This window comes from Otolemur garnettii, unplaced genomic scaffold, assembly GCF_000181295.1.
Source record: "Otolemur garnettii isolate 467f Iridium unplaced genomic scaffold, OtoGar3 scaffold00031, whole genome shotgun sequence".
NCBI lineage: Eukaryota > Metazoa > Chordata > Mammalia > Primates > Galagidae > Otolemur > Otolemur garnettii.
Genome location: NW_003852426.1, coordinates 6,764,743 through 6,785,395, shown reverse-complemented (window position 1 = coordinate 6,785,395; position 20,653 = coordinate 6,764,743). Strand labels below are relative to the sequence as shown.

Below are 20,653 nucleotides of genomic sequence, written 5' to 3'. Positions count from 1 at the left end.
GGTCCGGGCTGGGGATTCGAACCCGCCACCTTAGGTGTACGTGGCTGGCGCCTTAGCCGGTTGAGCTATAGGTGCCAAGCCGACTAATTTAATTCTTATAACACTTCTATGAGGTAGTTATAATTACTTCCCCAAAAAAGAAACCAATGGTCAGAAAATCAACAACTCATTCAAGGTCATACAACTAGTATGCAGTTAAAATTCAAAACCTTATCTGTCTAATTTCAATGCTCACTCTTTTTTCTGGGATGTCACCCTGTGCCAGAAATGAGGACAACCCTAGGCATAGCTAGTGGTTTTATCTTTATTATAATGATTCACTTAATCAGTATTAACAGTTCTTTTTCTTCTTCTTCTTTTTTTTTTGAGACAGATTCTTACTTTGTCACCCTCGGTAGAGTGCTGTGCCATCACAGCTCACAGCAACTTCCAGCTCTAGGGTTTAGGCAATTCTCTTGCCTCAGCCTCCCAAGTAGCCGGGACTACAGGTGCCTGCCACAACGCCCAGCTATTTTTTTGTTGCAGTTTGGTCAGAGTCAGGTTTAAAACCCACCACCCTCAGTACATGGAGCCAGCATGCTACTCACTGAGCTAGCTACAGGTGCTGCACAAGGAGAAATCTTCTTAATCACTTACTTTACTTGCTTACTTATTTATTTTTTAAGCCAAAGTCCTACAGGTCTCACTGTCACACAGGCTTGGACTGCAGTGGCCATGATCATACCTCATTGCTGCCTCAACCTTGGGCTCCCAAAGTGCTGGGATTACAGGTGTAAGACATCAGGCTCAGCCAATCACATTTTTAAAACTAGAGCTGTAAGTAAAACCTTGTTTTCATGAACATCATTATAAAATGAAATTATCTTTCCAATAAGCAAGTTCTTCAAACTAAAATTCAGTACATATTATTTAACAAGTTTTTCCCCAATTGTAAATTAACACTGAAAATCTTTCAAAGCTATAAAATTAATTCACTTTTTATAAAATAGTTGATATGGTAAAAAAAAATACTAGAAGAAATATGAATTCATTAAAAGCAAATATTAGGATGTCACTTTCACATGTACTGCTGTGAATTCAGGACCTAGGCACACAATAATAATCATTAAATAAAGCTAACTGTTTAGTTATACACGCACACTTGCCTCCCTCTGCACCAACAACAAAAAACTAGCTTACTAGATTCTTAATATATCTTCATATAATTTTTTTAATTTCTACATTTATGTATATCCTATTTTATTCTACAATGGACTTAAAGAAGACTGGAATTGCATATACACATACAACCTGAAAAAAAAGTAAGTGATTAAGGAAAAATAAATAAGATAAATAATAAAGTCTCCATGGGTGAGATTAGCATGTATCATGAGGTCCTATCTATATACCCATTACAGGTAGGCCTCGAATTTGTCTTGAAGCCCACTAATGCCTCAACAAAGAGAACACACCAGTTAGGACAAGAGCCACAGGAGCCATATAATAAAAATAAACCAAGCATTCAGGAGAACTGAAGAGAAGCATAATTATTCTTGTAATAAAACCAGGTAAAATTCCTACTGTATATGGTAAAAATGTCCTAACCAGCATCTTTTTTAAAAAAATTTTGATACAGGGTCTTGCTTTCTTGCCCAGGCTAGAGTACAGTGGTGTTACTTATTTATTTTTTTTTTCAGTTTTTGGCCGGGGCCAGGTTTGAACCCACCACCTCCAGTATATGGGGCCAGCACCCTACTCACTGAGCCACAGGCATCGCCGAGCACAGTGGTATTATCATAGCTCTCTCCAACTTCAAACTTCTGGCCTCCTGTCTCCCTCCTGACTAGCTATGACTATAGGCAAATTCCACCAAGCCCAGTAAACTAATCAACATTTTTACAAAAATAAAATACTGAGTGTCACATGGTTCTCTTTTGGGAGCATCTATCATTATAGACAATATCATAATGCCAAAATACATGTAATTCATCATTAGCAAAGGGAGAGTGGGTAGTATAAAACAGCACTTTGTAAGACTTAAGGAACATTTAAGGAAATCTTAAATGTGTTTAGAAAAATAGATAATAACCTCCACATTCTTCAAACCACCCTCCAAAGAAACCAAGCTTTTGATAGGTATGGAGATGGTAGGAAATTTGTGTTTATGTCCATGACTGGCACTTGCCTTGCAGATTTTTCTGTTACCAGCTAAAGGCAAATCAAAATGCTTTAATCTCAGCTCAGCACAGAAAGAGAGAAAACTTCTTAATAAAAGCAAGGTAGGTTTCCTCTCATTCCAGAGTGGGACCCTTTTCCAATCTCTCTATAAAAGTCTATGCTTATCTGCGCTTTACTTTAAATACAATACACTCTTTTTCTTTGTTTTTAAAAAGCTACCTTTTTACTTAAGAAAGAAAAAAACAAGGTAAGTTATAGGACAAGTTTCCACATCCACAAACAGTGTGAAAGCCCACAACCACAAGCAGAGTATGAAAGCGCAAATGAGTACATGGGGATAGTCCTCATGAAACAATTTGGGGTAGGTATGGTGGCTCACATTTAGTACTCTAGTACTCCTAGTACTCTGAGAGGCTGAGGCAAAAGGACTGCTTGAGCTCAGGAGTTTGAGACTAGCCTGAGCAAGAACAAGACCCCATCTCAACAACAAAAAATTTTTTTTAAGTAACTGGGCATAGTGGCATGTGCCTGTAGTCTCAATTACTCAGGAGGCTGAGGCAGGAGGATCATTCATGCCCAGGCATTTGAGGTTGCAGTGAGCTATGATGACATCATTGTACTACAGCCTGGCAACAGTGAAAGAGCAAGAGGTCTGTCACGATGACAACAACAACAAAAAAGGGGAGTCCCTCAAAAGAAGGAAGAATAAGCAATCCCCTTTCTAGTCTTTGAATAATTTGCAGGGATCATAAGTGACTTTACAATTTCTCTCAATATAATAGAGGACTTCTCTAATCCCTGAATGATGTTAATAAGCAAAAATGAACTCTCAATAATGGTTAAGAAAACAAATACAATTCTACTTATATTTGGAGATTAATAGAAATATTTAAATACATTAAAATCTGGAGTTATACTGAATTAGCAGTCTTGTTAATACATCAAATTCATTAAAATATCTAAGTGGGGTACTAAGTGAAGGACTCACACCTGTAAACCTAGCAGTTAGGAAGGGCAAGGCAGGAAAACCACTTGACCCCAGGAGTTGAAGACCAACCTAAGTTGAGGTAACAAGGCAAGATCTTGTCTGTACAAAAATCAGAATAATTAGCTGGGTGTGGTGTCACATGCCTACAGTTCCAGCAACTCAGAAGGGCGAGGAAGGAGAATCATTGAGCCTAGGAGTTGAAGGATGTAGTGAACTATGATGATACCATTGTACACTAGCCCAGGGTACAGAGTACGACCCTGTCTCAAAATAAATAAATTGGTTAAAATAAAATAAAATATTTCAGTGTGAAGAAATAATTTGCAAAAACATGACACCTCTTCCAGATCATATAATTTTTTTTTTTTGCAGTTTTTGGCCAGGGCCGGGTTTGAACTCACCACCTCCAGAATATGGGGCCTGCACCCTATTCCTTTGAGCCAGAGGCACTGCCCCGAGAACATATAATTTTAAGGTTACTTTAGCAGCTTTTGAAAATAAATGCAGCCTTCTACATAAATAATTTAGACTATTAACTTGGAATGTTCTTTTTACCTGTAGGGCCTAACACAAATTTCAATGAACACCATACTGAAAATGCTTTTCTGCATGTATCATACTCTGCTATAGAAACTTAGTTTTTCTTTATTCTAAATTCAGATAAATGTGCAAGTATCACTGTAGTTCTGATGCAGATGTTCTTGTCCTCCTCCCCTTTGGAAATAATGTCAGGAAAATAAAGGCAACTTTATGCAAAAACTGGAACTTAAGTTTTGATTTAAGAACCTCAAAAACTGTTCTTCAGAATAGCAGGGGATTTAAGATCAGCTTTAAAATTCAAAATTTAAAACACTGTTAGCTTTCCTTTTTTTGCCAGGGTAAGAAAGAGTTTTGTTTTTTTTTTGAGACAGAACCTCAAGCTGTCACCCTGGGTAGAGTGCTCTGAACATCACAGCTCAGAGCAACCTCCAACTCCTGAGCTCAAGCGATTCTCCTGCCTCTGCCTTCCAAGTAGCTGGGACGATGGGTGCCCACTATAGGCGCCTGCCACAACGTTGGCCTGGCTATTTTTTGGTTGCAGCCATCATTGTTGTTTGGCGAGCCTGGGTTGAATTTGAACCCACCAGCTCAGATGTATGTGGCTGGCACCCTAGCGGCTTGAGCCACAGGCGCTGACCCAAGAAAGAGATTTTTATTTAGGAAGAACAAAGGGAAGTGCTTTAAAGCACTTCCAAAGACAGCTGAAGTGGGTCCCTCTCCTGAAGGAGAAAAGATGAGAGATGAAGATACAAAGGTCTGCAGCAGTATAAATATTCTGTTTGAAATTAGCTGCAAGTCTTTCATTGGCTTCTCTGAGTTAGCTTTCTGACCAACTTTCAACTACTGTGTTTTAATCTCTACATAATACTGACTTTTTAAAAAATCACAAAATGGGGCCAGGCATGGTGGCCCATGCCTGTAATCCCAGGACACTGGTAGGCCAAAGTGGGTGGACTGTCTGAGTTCGAGACCAGCAGAAGGAAGAGTAAGATCTCATCTCTACTAATAGAAAAACTAGCCAGGCATGATGGCAGGTGCCTGTAGTCCGAGCTACTCGAGAGGTTGTGGCAAGAGAATCACTTGAGCTCAAGAGTTTGAGGTTGCTGTGAGTTATGACACCACAGCACTCTATGGAGGGCAACAAAGTGAGAGACTCTATCTCAAAAAAATAATAAAAACCACAAAATGACTTCACTATTTGTACTTACTACACAATATTTCTTCTTCTTTCTTTTTTGAGACAGGGTTTTGCTCTATTGTCCAGGCCAGAGTAACAGTGGCATCATTATAGCTCAGTACAATCCCAAACTCCTAAGTTCAAGTGATCCTCCTGCCTCAGCATCCTGAGTAGCTGGGACTACAGGTACATTAGCTACTGCATCAGGCTAACTTTTCTATTTTTCTTTTTCTGTAAAGACAGGGTCTCCATCTTGCCCAGGCTAGTATCAAACTCCTGGCTTCAAGCAATCCTCCTGCCTTGGCCTCCTACAGTGCTAGGATTATAGAACAGGTATGAATCACCCTGGTCAAAATATTTGTTAATGGAACTTTGTTTCTCACTACAAATCTTTCAGATGTTATTAATATAATTGTTACAAGTATGTGTAATATGATCAGTCTCTAGTTTGCCAATTTCTAAAAATTCCCTTCAAAGAGGCTTAAAACCTAAATGACATATGACAGGAAGGCGCCTGTGGCTCAAGTAGGGCACTGGCCCCCATATACCAGAAGTGGTGGGTTCAAACCCAGCCCCAGCCAAAACTGCAGAAAAAAAAGATAAAAATAAATGACATATGACAAATCTTATCAATACATAAGGAGCTCAGAATGAAAAACACAACTGATAAGTATTTTTGCAGAACTTAAAATTCAAGGATGTTTATAGAAATTCAGTATCTTTATGAAAATCTCATTCAGACAGGAAAATGTATTTGTGATAAGATTTACTAGGGACATTAGTCATGCATGGGCCTGGGATTTAGGGAATGGCAACACAATACACATCCTAGATACTCACCATTCCTGATTTGGTCCAATTTCTGCTGTAAATGCATCTAAGCTACTGAAGCAAAAATGTTTTTCGCAACTGCTTCAATTTTTTACTAAGCCTCATGAAAACTAGTATTCAAACATGTAGAAATTCACTTAGGATTTGCAATCTAAAAATCCAAAACGATTTGTGATTAAAATGTGAAATGCAATTATTCTTTATTTGCTACAAGTTCCATTTGAAAGGAGAATAATTTTTATAAGATATAGAACTTCCATAGCTGACCATGTCCCTACACTGACCACCTCAAGTTGACCTAATTTTCATAGACCAGACATGCGCCACATGTATGTTAACAGTACAGCAGGCCTAGTTCCTTATGTTGACCACCTCCATATGTTGACCAATTTGTTACAGTCCCTTGGGTGTTCAACTTACATTAGTATTTCTTCACTGTAGCTTACAGTAGTATCAGTTAACACTTTATTTTTTTAACTGCATGAACTCTTTGTCCACATTAATTAATATATTTCTTTTGATTCCCATGTGAAGTGATATATTTCTGCATCAAGAGCAATGGCTTTCCTATACAGACTATAAAAATATCGCATGTATTTCTCTTTTAAAAGGGATTATTTTCTAAAGCCTCATTAGAATGTTACCACCATGGGTACATGGTACTACTTTGGTGTGTTTGAAAAATTTAATAACAAATGTTTTTTTGTTTGTTTTTGAGAGGACATCTCACTATATATCTCAGACTAGTCTGGAACTCCTGGGCTCAAACAATTCTCCCAACTCAGCCTCCAGAGTAGATGTGACTACAGGCATGCAAAACCACACCCAACTAACTAAATATACATATATGTGTGTGTGTGTGTGTATGCACACACATATATATAGTTTTTTAAGAAATAAGGGTCTCACTGTGCTGCCCAGACTGATCTCAAACTTCTGGCCTTAAGCAATCCATCTGCCTCACCCTCCCAAGTAGCTAGGATTACAAGAACAAGCCACCACGCCCAGCAACAAATGTTTCTAAAGTTACCACTTCAAAATAATTTTTAACTCCTCTCAATCAAATCTGAAAATTAAACAGACTAATCATATCTTCCATTGTGACTACTTAGTATTACCATCAATCAACTTTGCCTTGTTGCTACAATTAAAAGGCTTTTACAGTACTAGCATTTACAGGCTTCATATGCAGAAAAGTACTCTACAAATACATGCTGTGAACATGACTACATATGTACTAACAGGTATTGTTAGTATGTTTGCACAAGTTTTGCTATTTCTTCAGTCTGTAATACCATCTTATATAATGTACTACACATACATTTTCATGGTAACATAATAATTTAAACAAGATAATTTATTATGCCAGATAACAAATCATCCCAAAATTTGATACCATAAACAAGATTTATCATCTCAGTTTTTGTGGGCCAAGAATTCAGGAGTATTTTAGCTGGGTTCTGGTCATATTCTCTCATGAGTTTACAGTCTACATGTTGATCATAGCCAATAGTCATCTGAGGGCTTGACTGATGCTGAAGGATCCATTTCCAAGATAGCTCACTCACAGGGCTATTGGCAAGAGGCCTATTTTTCACACGTAAACTACTTCAGTGTCTTTCCAAGATGGCAGCTGGCTTCCCCTAAAGCAGCTGTTCTTAACAGAGGGCAATTCCTCCTGCCCCAGGGGACATTTGACAATGACTAAGACATTTTTGGTTATCACAACTGGGGGTGGGGGTAGGATGAGAGATGATGTTACTGGCAGCTAGTGGGTAGAGGCCAGGGATACTGCTAAAGACCCTACAATACACAGGACAGCCCCTTATAACAAAAAATTATTTGGCTCAAAATGTCAATTAGCTCCAAGTTTGAGAAACTCTGCCCTACAGCAAATGATCTCAGAGAAAGAGCAAGACAGGGGGCTCAGTATCTTTTATGAGCTACCCTCAGAAGTCATAGTTCATTTCTACTACATTCTATGTATTAAAGCAGTGAACCACTAAGTACAGTCCTCACTGGAAGGGAGGGAAATTAAGATCCACCTCTCAAAGGGAGGAGAATCAAATAATTTGTGAATATATCTTCAAACTAGTATACTTAGTATGTTGATTCTTTTATCAAAATACTGGCATTTTCAAGACATCTCAATTACTTGTGGGACTACTAGATAAGAATCTCTTTACTGCTCTAGAAAAATCACTGAAGTTTCAATTTAATAATGCTGCTTCTGTATCCTAGTGAACAGTCTGTTTTCTGTATTTTGGTAACCTCATCTCAACAAATACCACTAAACAGAAACATATGTAAGTGTGATACAGAGAAGAATAAACCAGTCATCAAAAACTTTATGTTCTAGTTTTGATCTTGGCACTTCTTAACCAGCGATCTTGGCAAAGCTTCTATACACCTGTTTCCAAATCAATAAAATGAGGGTCTCACCAGTTCTGTTTACATTACAATTCTCTTTTGAGGTTCAAACAAGATAATTATGTGAAAGTACTTTATAAACTATAAAAGGGAGATAGTTTTGAACATTCCAGATCAAAATGATCACACAGTTCTATTACGAAATAACCCCATGGTCAATGCTGTACCTGCAACTTCCAGCATGGAGGCTTGTCAGGAAATAAACTCTCCAATATATTTTTAGATTTCTTACTTTTCAAATTTGAAGTTGAGCATGTCTCTACAGTAAAAGAGGACAATTTGGGAGTTTTTTTGGTTTTGTTTGTTTGTTTTTGAGAAAGAGTTTAGCTTTGTCACACAAGCTAGGGTGCAATGATGTCATCATAGCCTGCTGCAACCTCAAATTCCTCACTCAAGCAATCCTCCTGCCTCAGCCTCCCAAGCAGCTGGGACTACAGGTGTGTGACACCATGCTCAGATAAAGAGAACAGATTATTTAAAAAGAATATTGAGGGAGTGGTACCTGTAACTCAGTGGGTAGGGTACCAGCCACATACACTGGGGCTGGGGGTTCCAACTCGGCCCAAGTCAGCTAAAACAACAATGACAACTGCAACAACAACAAAACAAATAGCCAGGCATTGTAGTGGGCCCCGTAGCGCCAGCTACTTGGGAGGCTAAGGCAAGAGAATAGCTTAAGCCCAAGAGTCTGAGGTTGCTGTGAGCTAGGAAGCCACAGCACTCTACCCAGGGAGACAGCTTGAGACTCTGTCTCAAAAAAAAAAAAAAAATCTATCTATCTATCTATCTATCTATATTGAGGGCCCAAATCCTTGATAATTTGTTGGCAATCTGTGGATAACTAAAATGTAATTTCTGTAAATCAAAATGTACATTCATACATTAAAAGGACCTACTATCAACCAGCAAACATAATGTAGCCAGTATTTTATACCAGCAGTCCCCAACCTTTTTGGCATCAGGGACCAGTTTCATGGAAGACAATTTTTCCACGGACCAGGGTAGGGGTAGGTTTTGATATGACTCTTTAAGAGCAATTGCTCTGTTATGGTCTCTGTATACTCAAACCTCTCTGCTACTGATAATCTGTATTGGCAGCCACTCCCCAGTCCTAGCATCACTGCTTCGATTATCATAAGGAGTATGCAATCTAGATTTCTCCCATAAGTAGTTTATAGTAGAGTTCACGTTCCTATGAGAATATAATACTAACACTGATGTGACAGGAGGCAGAGCTTAGGAAGTAATGTGAGCAATGGGGAGTGGCTAAAAATACAGATGACATGTCACTTACTTGCCAGAGTGCTGCTCATCTCCTGCTGTGCAACCTGGTTCCTAACAGGACATGGACTCATACCAGTCTGCACAATCAATCGAATATATGTATATGTATACGTTTCCAAATTCAGACTCTGAGAGAGAGTAGAAAACTATCGTTTATCTTTTTATCCTCAGAATCTAGTCCAGCACATATCTAGCACACAATGCAAGAGTAAGAAATACATACCAAGAAATAGATAGTTCCTGACCTGAAGCAACTGAGAAATTTAGCTGAAGAGTAAGAATGAAAATAGGTACACATAAACAGATTACCAAAGACTTTTTATAAAGCAAAGCATTGCTTCTACCAATCCATTCTGTACACTCAGTAAGACTACTTCATTTCTTTCTTTCTTTTTTTTTTTTTAAGAGACAGAGTCTCACTTTGTCGCCCTTGGTAGACTGCCATACCGTCACAGCTCACAGCAACCTCCAGCTCTTGGGCTTAGGCGACTCTCTTGCCTCAGCTTCCCAAGTAGCTGGGACTATAGGAACCTGCCACAACACCTGGCTATTTTTTGTTGTTGTTGTTGTTGCAGTATGGCCAGGGCCTCGTTTGAACCCGCTATCTTTGGTATATGGGGCCGGCGCCCTACCCACTGAACCACAGGTGCTGCCCTCATTTCATTTTTTTTTGAGACAGAGTCTCACATGTTGCCCTTGGTAGAGTGATGTGACATCACAGCTCACAGGAACCTCAAACTTGTGGGCTTAAGCAATTCTCTTGCCTCAGTCTCCCAAGTAGCTGAGACTACAGGCGCCTGCCACAATGCCTGACTATTTTTAGAGATAGGGTCTCACTGTGGCTTAGGCTGGCAGTGAGACCAATTTTAAAACACTTTTTGCCACTTTACAACTCACTTTACAACTCAAGAAATTCTAACTGCTCTTTACTAACTAAAGTGGTTCTGCAAGTCAGAACCACTGGTAGACTTTTAAAAAATGCAGCTGCCTGAGTTCCACTCCAGATCTCATTCTTGATTTCTAGGGCTAGGATCTCAGCATCTGTAAGTTTAAAAGTTCCACAATTGACTCTGAAGCATAACCTGAATGAGAATCACAACTGGATTCACTCTTCCTGAGATGTTCCTCTTGTCAGGCCAGTCTTTTTTATATCTATTCTTAGTTTATGTTTTCTCCTATTATCTAAAAATGTTCCCCTTTCTCCTCTACAAAACTACCTATCCTTCTAACTATGTTCAGATCTTTCCTCCTCCATTAAACCATACTAACCAGTATAATCCACAATGCTGCACACATCAACAGCTTCTTACTAATATAATTTACAAGAATTTTATGTCTCCTTCTACACATGGTAAGCACTTAACACTGTCTTGATGGATCACTGACAAATTTGCTTCATTCTATTAGATCTAAAACATAAGCATCAATACATATACACATATATTTCAAACTTTCAAAATTATTTTGTCTTGATACCCAAAGTTACAGAACTCTTGAGGTAATAGGCCCATTCTCTGATTGCAATTTTCATGATCACAGTCATTCATCATTGCTAATGATGATACCAGCTCTATGTATGTAAGGCTAAACCATACAAGTGTTTAAGATGAATCCATTCCAAGGGAAGTTAGTACTACATCTCTGAGAGTATCCTCAAGAAGTGTAGAGGAAACTAACCAAGGGAACACATGAAACACTACATTTCAATAGATTTAAAATCCAAAGTGTAACTATTCTTAGGATTAGACTCAAAAGTATAAATTTGAAAGTATAGTATATGAACAAGGCTACTGTTGAGACTTACCAGATAATTAAAAGAGAATATGCCCAGAAAGAGGAAAGAGAACTTAAGAACATGCAGCAGAAAGAGGAAGAAAAACTGACCAAAAGATAAAATAAGAGAATTTGAGAAACACAAGGAAAAATCTGAACAGAAGAGTTTAAGAGGGTGTTAAAAACATAAAATAGAGAACATACTTGGTGATTTCTCAGCTGAAAAAAAAAATAAAGAGCATATTAAATATTAAAATGTACATATTGTGACACTAAAATCACTGCCTCACAACCTCAAAGTTATTAAAACATACCACAAACTGGGCGCGGGGCTCACGCCTGTAATCCTATCACTGTGGGAGACCAAAGCAGAGTTTGAGACCAACCTGAGCATGAGCAAGACCCCATTTGTAAAAATAGCCAGGCGTTACGGTGGGCGCCTGTAGTCTCAGCTACTTGAGAGCCTGAGACAAGAGAATGGCTTGAGCCCAAGAGTTTGAGGTTGCTGTGAGCTGTGACACCACAGCACTCTACCAAGGGCGACAAAGACTCTGTCTCAAAAAACAAACAAACAAACAAAAAACAGTACCACAGATAATTTGGGAAACACCATAGTATCTCATAAGGAACTAGAATACAAAGGTGTCTGTGTGACACATTCTAAATCAAATAAGCTTGATCTTTCTTACTGCTACAAGATTCTGAAAAAAATTCAGGCTATTTTAAAAATTAAGCAAAGCCTTCCCAGATGCAAGAACCTTTAAAACTAACAAAAAAATTAATTTGGGCTCGGCATCTGTGGCTCAAGTGGCTAAGGCGCCAGCCACATACACCTAAGGTGGCGGGTTCGAATCCAGCCTGGGCTCGCCAAACAACAATGATGGCTGCAACCAAAAAGTGGCCAGGCGTTGTGGCAGGCGCCTGTGGTCCCAGCTGCTTGGGAGGCAGAGGCAGGAGACTCGCTTGAGCCCGGGAGTTGGAGGTTGCTGTGAGCTGTGATGTCACGGCACTCTACCCAGGGGGACAGCTTGAGGCTCTGTCTCAGGAAAAAAAAAAAAAATTAATTTGAATGTACTATCCTTGCTCCTTAGTTTATCTGCAGCTCTCTTTGTGGTTTCCTAAACAGCATTATATTTCTAGTTTGAAAAGGCTAAATACCCAAAGATGATAGGAAAGGACATAGAACAGAATACCTGAAGAGACACTGGGGAAAATACTGCCTACCAATTTGGACTTTATGTTACATCCTAAAACAATTTTCCTTTCCAGAAACATTCAATATCCTAAGTGAGGCAAAAACAATTATTCATGAAAATCAGGTCTTCCTTACTATCATTAATTGTTTCTCAGTTGTGCCAGTAGTATACCTGGCCTTTCACAAACATGCCGGGCAAGTTCTCCCATCCATTAATCTTATTAGGTTATCACTAGGAACTTGAACATTATGAATGCTGTTACTCTCCCAGAAATAATGAAAATCATGTTTAAAGAAGCCCAACTTATAAAGCAGAAGTACAGCATTTCTATCTTTTTGCAGGTAGAAAGTTGAAGTTGTTCTATCCAGATCCAGTTTTTACTCAGAGCCAATCGATCCAAATATACAGGATTATGTAAGTGGTTCTCAACTAAGAGTGATCCTCCTCCCAGGTCCTGGAATATGTCGCAACATCTAGAGACATTTTTGATTGTCTCAACTGGGAATTGCTATTAATATCTTGTGAATAGGAGACAGAGATGCTGGTAAACATACTACAATGCACAAGCCAGTCACCCACAAGAAAATATTATCCCATCCGAGGTGCCGACAGGTTGAATAACCCTAGATCACACACATTGAACATCCCTAACCTGAAATGTTACAAAATCCAAAACTTTTTGAGTGCTAATGTGACACTCGAAGGGAATGCTCACGGAAGCATCTCAGATTTCAAATTTTTGAATTAAGTATGTTTAACTGGTAATATCTGAATATTTCAAAATCCAAAATCCAAAACACTTCTGGTGTGAAGCATTTTGAATGAGGGACATTCAACCTGTACTATATTTGGGAATGTAAACACAGCTTGATAGATGCTCACCATACTTACTGCCTATTCTCTCAATTTGTCAATGTTTTTCTTTCTTTTTTTTTTCTTTTTTGAGACAGAGTCTCACTATGTCACCCTTATTTGAGTGCTGTTGCAACATAGCTCACAGCAACCTCCAACTCCTGGGCCCAAGCAATTTTCCTGTCTCAGCCTCCCAAGTCACTGGGACTACAGGTGCCTGCCACAATGCCTGGCTATTTTCTGTTGCAGTTGTCACTGTTGTCCAGCTGAATCAGGCCAGGTTCAAACCTGACAGCCTCGGTGTACATGGCTAGTGCCATAACCACTGTGCTATGGGCGCCGAGCCCTAATGTTTTTCTTTTTGCTCTGGCACCAATATAATACTGGGATTACTCATTTCAAAGCAGATCATTTAAAGCATAAGGCACTAGAATACTAAACCAGCAATCAGAAAATGAGGCAAGCCAAATTTATAATGTCAAATGAGAGAATGATATAAGTATATCAATCTAAGATGACAACATCAATATTCTACACTTTAACTTAATACTACGATCATTAGGAAGTCATATTTTACTATAGTAAATGAGGAAGATAACTAAGAACTGAGATTGTGATCAGCATTTGGTAGCCTAGAGAAGAAAACATAAATAGAAACTACTTAATCAAAAGCCTAAGTTCAAGAAGGTGTAAGCCAGCTGAAGCCCTAGATGAAGGATCTGACAGGATGGGAGAAAGGAAATAGCTATTAGAGATATTAATAATAGAGCGACTATTTGTGGAAATCAAGTTAGACCTACTATGGAGATAAGGAAATACAGGAAAGATGAGTTCAGTGTGCACTTGCATAAGCCAGGCACCTCAAGCTGAATGTCACAGGAAAGAGCGAAGGCATGATGAAGGGTACATGATTATAGGCCAGAAGACTGTCACAGCAGAGACATCACCCCAAGTGGATGTATGGGGGTGGACTAAGGATTTAGAGGATACTTACCCTCATAGTCCCTTTTTTCTCTTAAAATAGTCTCCCCAAAGGGGAAGGTCCTGCGAGGTGGCTCACACCTGTAATCCTAGCACTCTGGGAGGCTAAGGCAGGTAGATTGCTTGAAGCCAGGAGTTTGAGACCAGCATCAGCAAGAGTGAGACCCCATCTCTACTAAAAACAGAAAAACTAGCCTGTTGTGGTGTCATGCGCCTGAAGTTCCAGCTACCTAAGAGGCTGAGGCAAGAGGATCGCTTAAGCCCAAGAATTTGAGATTGCTGTGAGCTATGATGACACCATGGCATTCTAGCTAGGGGGACAGAATGAGAGTGTCTCAGGAAACAAACAACAACAACAAAAAGCCAGCCTCTTTGAGCCCTTGGGTAATCAAAAGAAGTTTTGACTTCTTGTGGGGACATGCTGATGTCATCACTTTCTAGATCTGAACTGTCAGATAGGAAGGCTTATCTGACACAGATTTCCAACACATATCCTTCCATAAAATTACCCTTAATGTAAAAAGTAACCAGTATGTCATTGTCTTAGTCCACTTTGTGTTGCTATAACAGAACACTACAGACTGGGTAATTTATAAAGAAAAAAATTATTTCTCGCAGTCTTGGAAGCTAGAGAGTCCAATATTAAGGTGTTGGCATCTGGTAAGGACCTCTTTGCTGCATCATCCAATAGTGAAAAGCGAGAGGATGAGAGTCGGTGACAGAAAGAAGGGACTAAATTCGCTTTTATAACAAAGCCGCTCTCATGATAACTCACTCACTTCCTTGACAATGACATTAATAATCCATCCAGGAGGGCAGAGCCCTCAGGATCTAATCAGTTCTTTATTAGGCCCCACTTCCCAATACTGCTGATTAGAAATTAAAAGGTTCCAATAACAAACGTTGGTGGACATATTCAAATCATGGCAGTTGCCAAATTTGAGAGAAAGAGAGAAGACTATCTAAAAAGATTCCAAGAGAAAAAAGGGCAATATAAAGATAAATTTGAGATGGCAACTTAAGCTAAAAGGATGCAGAAGAGAAAAAAGCTACAGAGGACCTCCAAAGCAATCTATGAGGAAACAAGTATGTCCCCACTAGACTGATATTTTCAAAGCAAGGACCTTTCCTGCTTTTTCATTTTTTTAATCTCTACAAAAACAATGCCTAGTATGGTGCACTGGAAATACTAAATAAATGAATTTCTGAAAACAAAGGGGACAACTGGTATGCTTTCTTTTGTGGCATGGTCATATGTTGTGTAATATCTACATTCTGAACCATAAACTTGCAAACCAAATCATACTTTAGAGTACAATAAGTCACCCCCACACACCCTCCCTTCACGTCATAGTCATAGTGGCAATACAACCAAGGCCTAAAAGGAGATTTTTGACGAAAACAAGGGAATCTGTAACCACATCATTCAAAGTAACAGGAGCCAACATGTTCAGGGTCTAATGTTACTCAGACAGCAGGTCTAGACAAAATAAACATTTGTTCTATTACCTTTTTGTTATGTTGCCATGGGAATCTGTATTTGCAGGAAAACTTATTTTCTGCAACCAGATGATAAAGCAGTGAAAGGGGGAGAGTGTTGATGAAAGAGAAGAGTTTATATCTACAAAGGCAGGGAAGGCAATAAATAGTGTGGGCTTTTATAAGGCCACATTTCCGGGGAATCTTTCACGTCTAAGAACTATTCAAGTTATAGAGAAGAGAGTCATTGGGGCTTTGTAGTCAAGATGTTAGTGACAAGAAACAATAGTCTGACCTCTACTAAAATTATTGTAATAGGTGAAAGGTAGAGAAATCTAAAGCAGACAAAGGGCCATGTAAAACAGAAAATAAATGGTATCTTAAATGCTTAAATGTTGAAAGAAGGTAAAAATGACTTCTAAAACATGATCCAACAGTAAGAAAAACCCCAGAAGCCAAACACTAAAAAACACTCAACCTGGCAGCCAGTTAATCTTCTTTTTATAGCTAAACTAATAAACTCTAGAACTAATCTCTTTGCTCCCTTCCTTTTGGTAATGAAACCTTGAAAAATTAAAGTCAGTCCATGTTGTTTAAAGAACTGGACTGCAGTACCGTGAATTTCTAGGGCAAAACAAAAATACTGGCTCTGGCACTCTGAGCCTACTGGAATCAAAATTGTGGGTATGGGTCAGGGCTCTACACCAAAACATCTAACTCCCCATTCTAGCCTAAACCACAAGAATGCCTCTAATGGGTAAGGAACAGAATGAAAAAACAGGGACCATAGAGCACAGTGATCTATTAAAACATAAGTTAGAACATGTCTTTGCATGGTTTCTCCTCTCAGAGGTAAAGTCATAGTCCTTACAAAGCCAAATAAGACCATACACTATTCCTCTCCATCTACAGCCCCTTACCCACTTTCCACTCTGTATGTGGTCCCTGGTTCATTGACCTTTAACCATAGTAGTCTCCTAGCTATTTCCTGGGGTACAACACCTTTGCCTCAGGGCCTTTGCACTTGCTAATCCCTTGTCCTGGAATTATTTACCTCTCACCCATCTATTTCCAACCAGTGTCCTATATAACCTTCTTCAGGTTTTTGCTCAATTGTCACTTCACCAATGAGGCCCAGCCATCTCAGCCATCCCAGATCTCTCTCTCCTTCCCTTGTTTCATTTTCTTCACAGCACTTAATATCTACCATACTATAAATTTTACTTGTTTATTATCTATTTCCACTGCCATGCCTGATAGAATATAGCTTTGTAAAGGCAGAAATTTGTGTCTGTTTTGTTCACATTCCATGGTAGGTGCTCAAGGTATAATATGCAGAGTCCTGCTCCAAGAAGATTACCACGAACCCATATTCCTTCCCCCTTGCCTCTACATTCCTGAACCCTACTATACTCCTAAGATCAGAAAATGCCAATAAAATGTACTTATTTGCCCTAGGCCAAAATAGGAATCATCCTAGACACCTCACTCTCTAGTACTTTCCTCTACCCTCCACCTCCCACATTTAGCCTGAAAGCCAACATGCCCAAAATCCATGACCTATTTGGCAAGGGCAGAATTTATAGACCACTATCTTCTTCTACTCTATAATAAATTCTTAAAAGGTTGGAATGCTGAAAATGTGGTTAATTTATAAATTTCATGTACAGGCATACCTGAGAGATGTGCATTCAGTTCTAGACCCCCACAATAAAGTAAACATCACAAAGTAAGTGACACAATTTTTTTGGTTTCCCCATACATACAAGAGTTATGTTTACGCTATACTGTAGTCTAAGTGGGCAAAAGCATTGTCTAAAAAAAATTTATGGCTCGGCGCCTGTGGCTCAAGTGGCTAAGGCTCTAGCCACGTACACCTGAGCTGGTGGGTTCGAATCCAGCCCGGGCCCGCCAAACAACAATGATGGCTACAACCAAAAAATAGCCGGGCATTGTGGCAGGCACCTGTGGTCCCAGCTACTTGGGAGGCAGAGGCAGGAGACTCGCTTAAGCCTAGGAGTTGGAGGTTGCTATGAGTTGTGATGCCATGGCACTCTACCCAGGGGGACAGCTTGAGGCTCTGTCTCAAAAAAAAAAAAAATTTATATACTTTTGTATAAAAATGCTGTATTACTGGCCCTGTGCTCAGTGGCTAGGGCGCTGGCCACATACACCGGAGCTGGTGGGTTCGAATCTGGCTTCAGTCTACTAAACAACAATGACAACTACAACAAAAAAAAAACCTTGGCATTGTGGCAGATGCCAGTAGTCCCAGCTACTTGGTATGCTGAGGCAAGAGAATTGCTAAAGCCCAAGAGTTTGAGGTTGCTGTGAGCTCTGAAGCCACGGTTCTCTACTGAGGGCGACATAGTGGGACTCTGTCTCAAAAAAAAAAAAAAAAAGTGCTGTATTACTATAAATGTTCATGATCATCTAAGCCTTCAGCAAGTCAATCTTTTTGCTAGTAGAGGATCTTGCCTTGATGCTGACTGATCCAGGTGGTGGCTGCTGAAGGCTGGGATGGCTGTAACAATTTCTCAAAATAAGAAAATGAAGTTTGCTGCATCTATTGACTCTGACTTGCACAAAAGAATATTCTGCAGTAGGCTCTCGCTTCCATCGGTCGCCGGAAATGGCCCTCAGCCCCTTCTCCTGGGCCATGGAGACTGAGGCACTGTAGTGTTTGGTGAGGCTTGTGGGGGCGGCGGCCATGGAGGCCGTGTTGAACGAAATGGTGTCTGTGGATGACTTGCTGAAGTTTGAAAAGAAATTTCAGTCTGAGAAGTCAGCAGGCTTGGTGTCCAAGAGCACGCAGTTTGAGCACGCCTGGTGCCTGGTGCGGAGCAAGTACAATGATGACATTATAAAGGCATCGCGCTGCTCGAGGTGCTGCTGCCCAACGGGAGCAAAGAGGAGCAGTGGGATTATGTCTTCTACCTGGCTGTGGGGAACCACCAGCTCAAAGAATATGAGAAAGCCTTAAAGTACGTTTGAGGGCTGCTGCAGACTGAGCCCCAAAACAACCAAGCCAAGGAACTGGAATGGCTTATTGATAAGGCCATGAAGAAAGGTGGACTAGTGGGCATGGCCATTGTTGGAGGCCTGGCCCTGGGCATGGCAGGACTGGCTGGACTCATCGGACTTGCTGTGTCCACGTCCAAATCCTAAGGGAGACTACACCTCCTCCGCTGCCTAGGGTGACATGGGAGACTGTAGAAGGCATCTGTCTTAACTGTCCCTTTCCTATTCTTCCCCTGTACTCCTGCCACTGCCCTCTGTGACCTTCAACTTTCACTTCCTTAAGACCTGTCCTTCAGCCCCAAATCATGTGCTTTGGGATGAGTGTAAATAAAAGTGGGCTGTGGCTTGGGAAAAAAAAGAATATTCTGCAGTACGCATAAAAGAATATGCCGTAGTAAGCAATGCTGTTTGATAGCCTTTTACTCACAGAACTTTCAAAATTGGATTAAATCCTCTCAAACCCTGACACTGCTTTATCAACTAAGTTTATGAAATATTCTAAATCCTTTGTTGTTATTTCAACAATGTTCATAGCATCTTCACCAGAAGTAAACACCATCTCAATAAACTACTTTCTTTGTTCATCATAACAAGCAACTTCTCATCAAAGTTTTATTATGAGATTAAAACAATTCAGTCATCTTCAGACTCTGCTTCTAATTCTAGTTCTCTTGCTACTTCCACCACATCTGCAGATACTTCCTCTATTGAAGTCTTGAACCCCTCTAAGTCATCCATGAGGGTTAGAATCAACTTCTTCCAAATTCCTGTTAATGTTAATATTTTAATCTATTAGGCCCAGCATGGTGGCTCACACCTATAATCCTCTGAGAGACTAAAGAGGATTGCTTGAACTCATAAGTTCGAGACCAGCCTGAGCAAGAGTGAGACTTCCATCTCTACTAAAAATAGAATAACTAACCAGGCATGGTGGTGCATAACTGTAATCCCAGCTACTTAGGAGGCTAAGGCAAGCGGATTGCTTAAGCCAAGAGTTTGAGGTACTGTGAGCAACAACGACACCACTGGTACTCTACACAAGGCAACAGAGACTTTGTCTCTCAAAATAATATGGTTTTGACATAAAAAGTATATATTTTGACATAAAACACACACATAGTGCAGCCATTTGGAAATCTATGCCGTAAGCTCCCGGACGATGAATAAAGCCCTTCCTCTTATAACTATGGTGTTTAGGTCCTCTTTCTCTCCGTTGGGCCTCGTCTTCCTGCAACAGGCCGTTCCATGGAGAGGTGCTGGCCTGGGGCACGCAGTGACAGAGGTGGGCTTGCTCTGCCTCCCTCTTCAGGGTTTTCTGAGGACCCTTCTGGCTGCCCCCAGAGGGAGTCGAAGAGGAGGGAAAGGAAGAGGACAAAGTGGGACAAGCGAAGACCCACACACCGGATGATGGGGTGTGGAGGGAGTAGTGGAGAAGGTGGCAGACCGAAAGAAAGAGGAGACAGGGGATGGGGAGGCCGATAGGCCCAGGCTGAGCATCCCGGAGTACCTAGAGAGCCAACAAGCCAAGGTGTTCCCTAACTGCGTGGAGCCAGCACCCGGAGAGGCCAGGGAGGGAACTACGCCACAGAGGCCCCCTGTGCGGCAGGTCCTGTGGCTGCTGCGCCAAGCTTAGAAGGCCGAGGAGCACCCCGGCTGGGACACAACCACCTGCCTTCCGTTCTTCTACTGGGCTGCTGCAAAGACCATCTTCCACATCCTCACTGGCTAGGGCTGGATCCTTCCCCCTCCTCCTTGTGCAGCTGGAGTTCTTTACCCCAGGGTCACCCCGGGTCCTCCCTGTCCTCTCCTCAGGTCACTACTGCTCTCCCTCATCCCGGCCTTTATTCCTTCCCTCAAGGTTGCTTCTCAACAATGACAACAGAGTTGAAAGGAAACACACACACACACACACACACACACACACATATATACACATTTTCCCCC

The 20,653-nt window shown here is 40.5% G+C and overlaps 1 protein-coding gene and 1 pseudogene across 2 annotated transcripts in view; one reads left to right on the top strand and one right to left on the bottom strand.

Moving 5' to 3' along the window:
- The window catches only part of MAPK14 (mitogen-activated protein kinase 14), a 97,416-nt gene that overhangs the window by 67,361 nt on the left and 9,402 nt on the right, over positions 1-20,653 (bottom strand). The gene's annotated exons all lie outside the window — the stretch shown is intronic.
- LOC100956804 lies at positions 18,108-19,153 on the top strand (annotated as a pseudogene).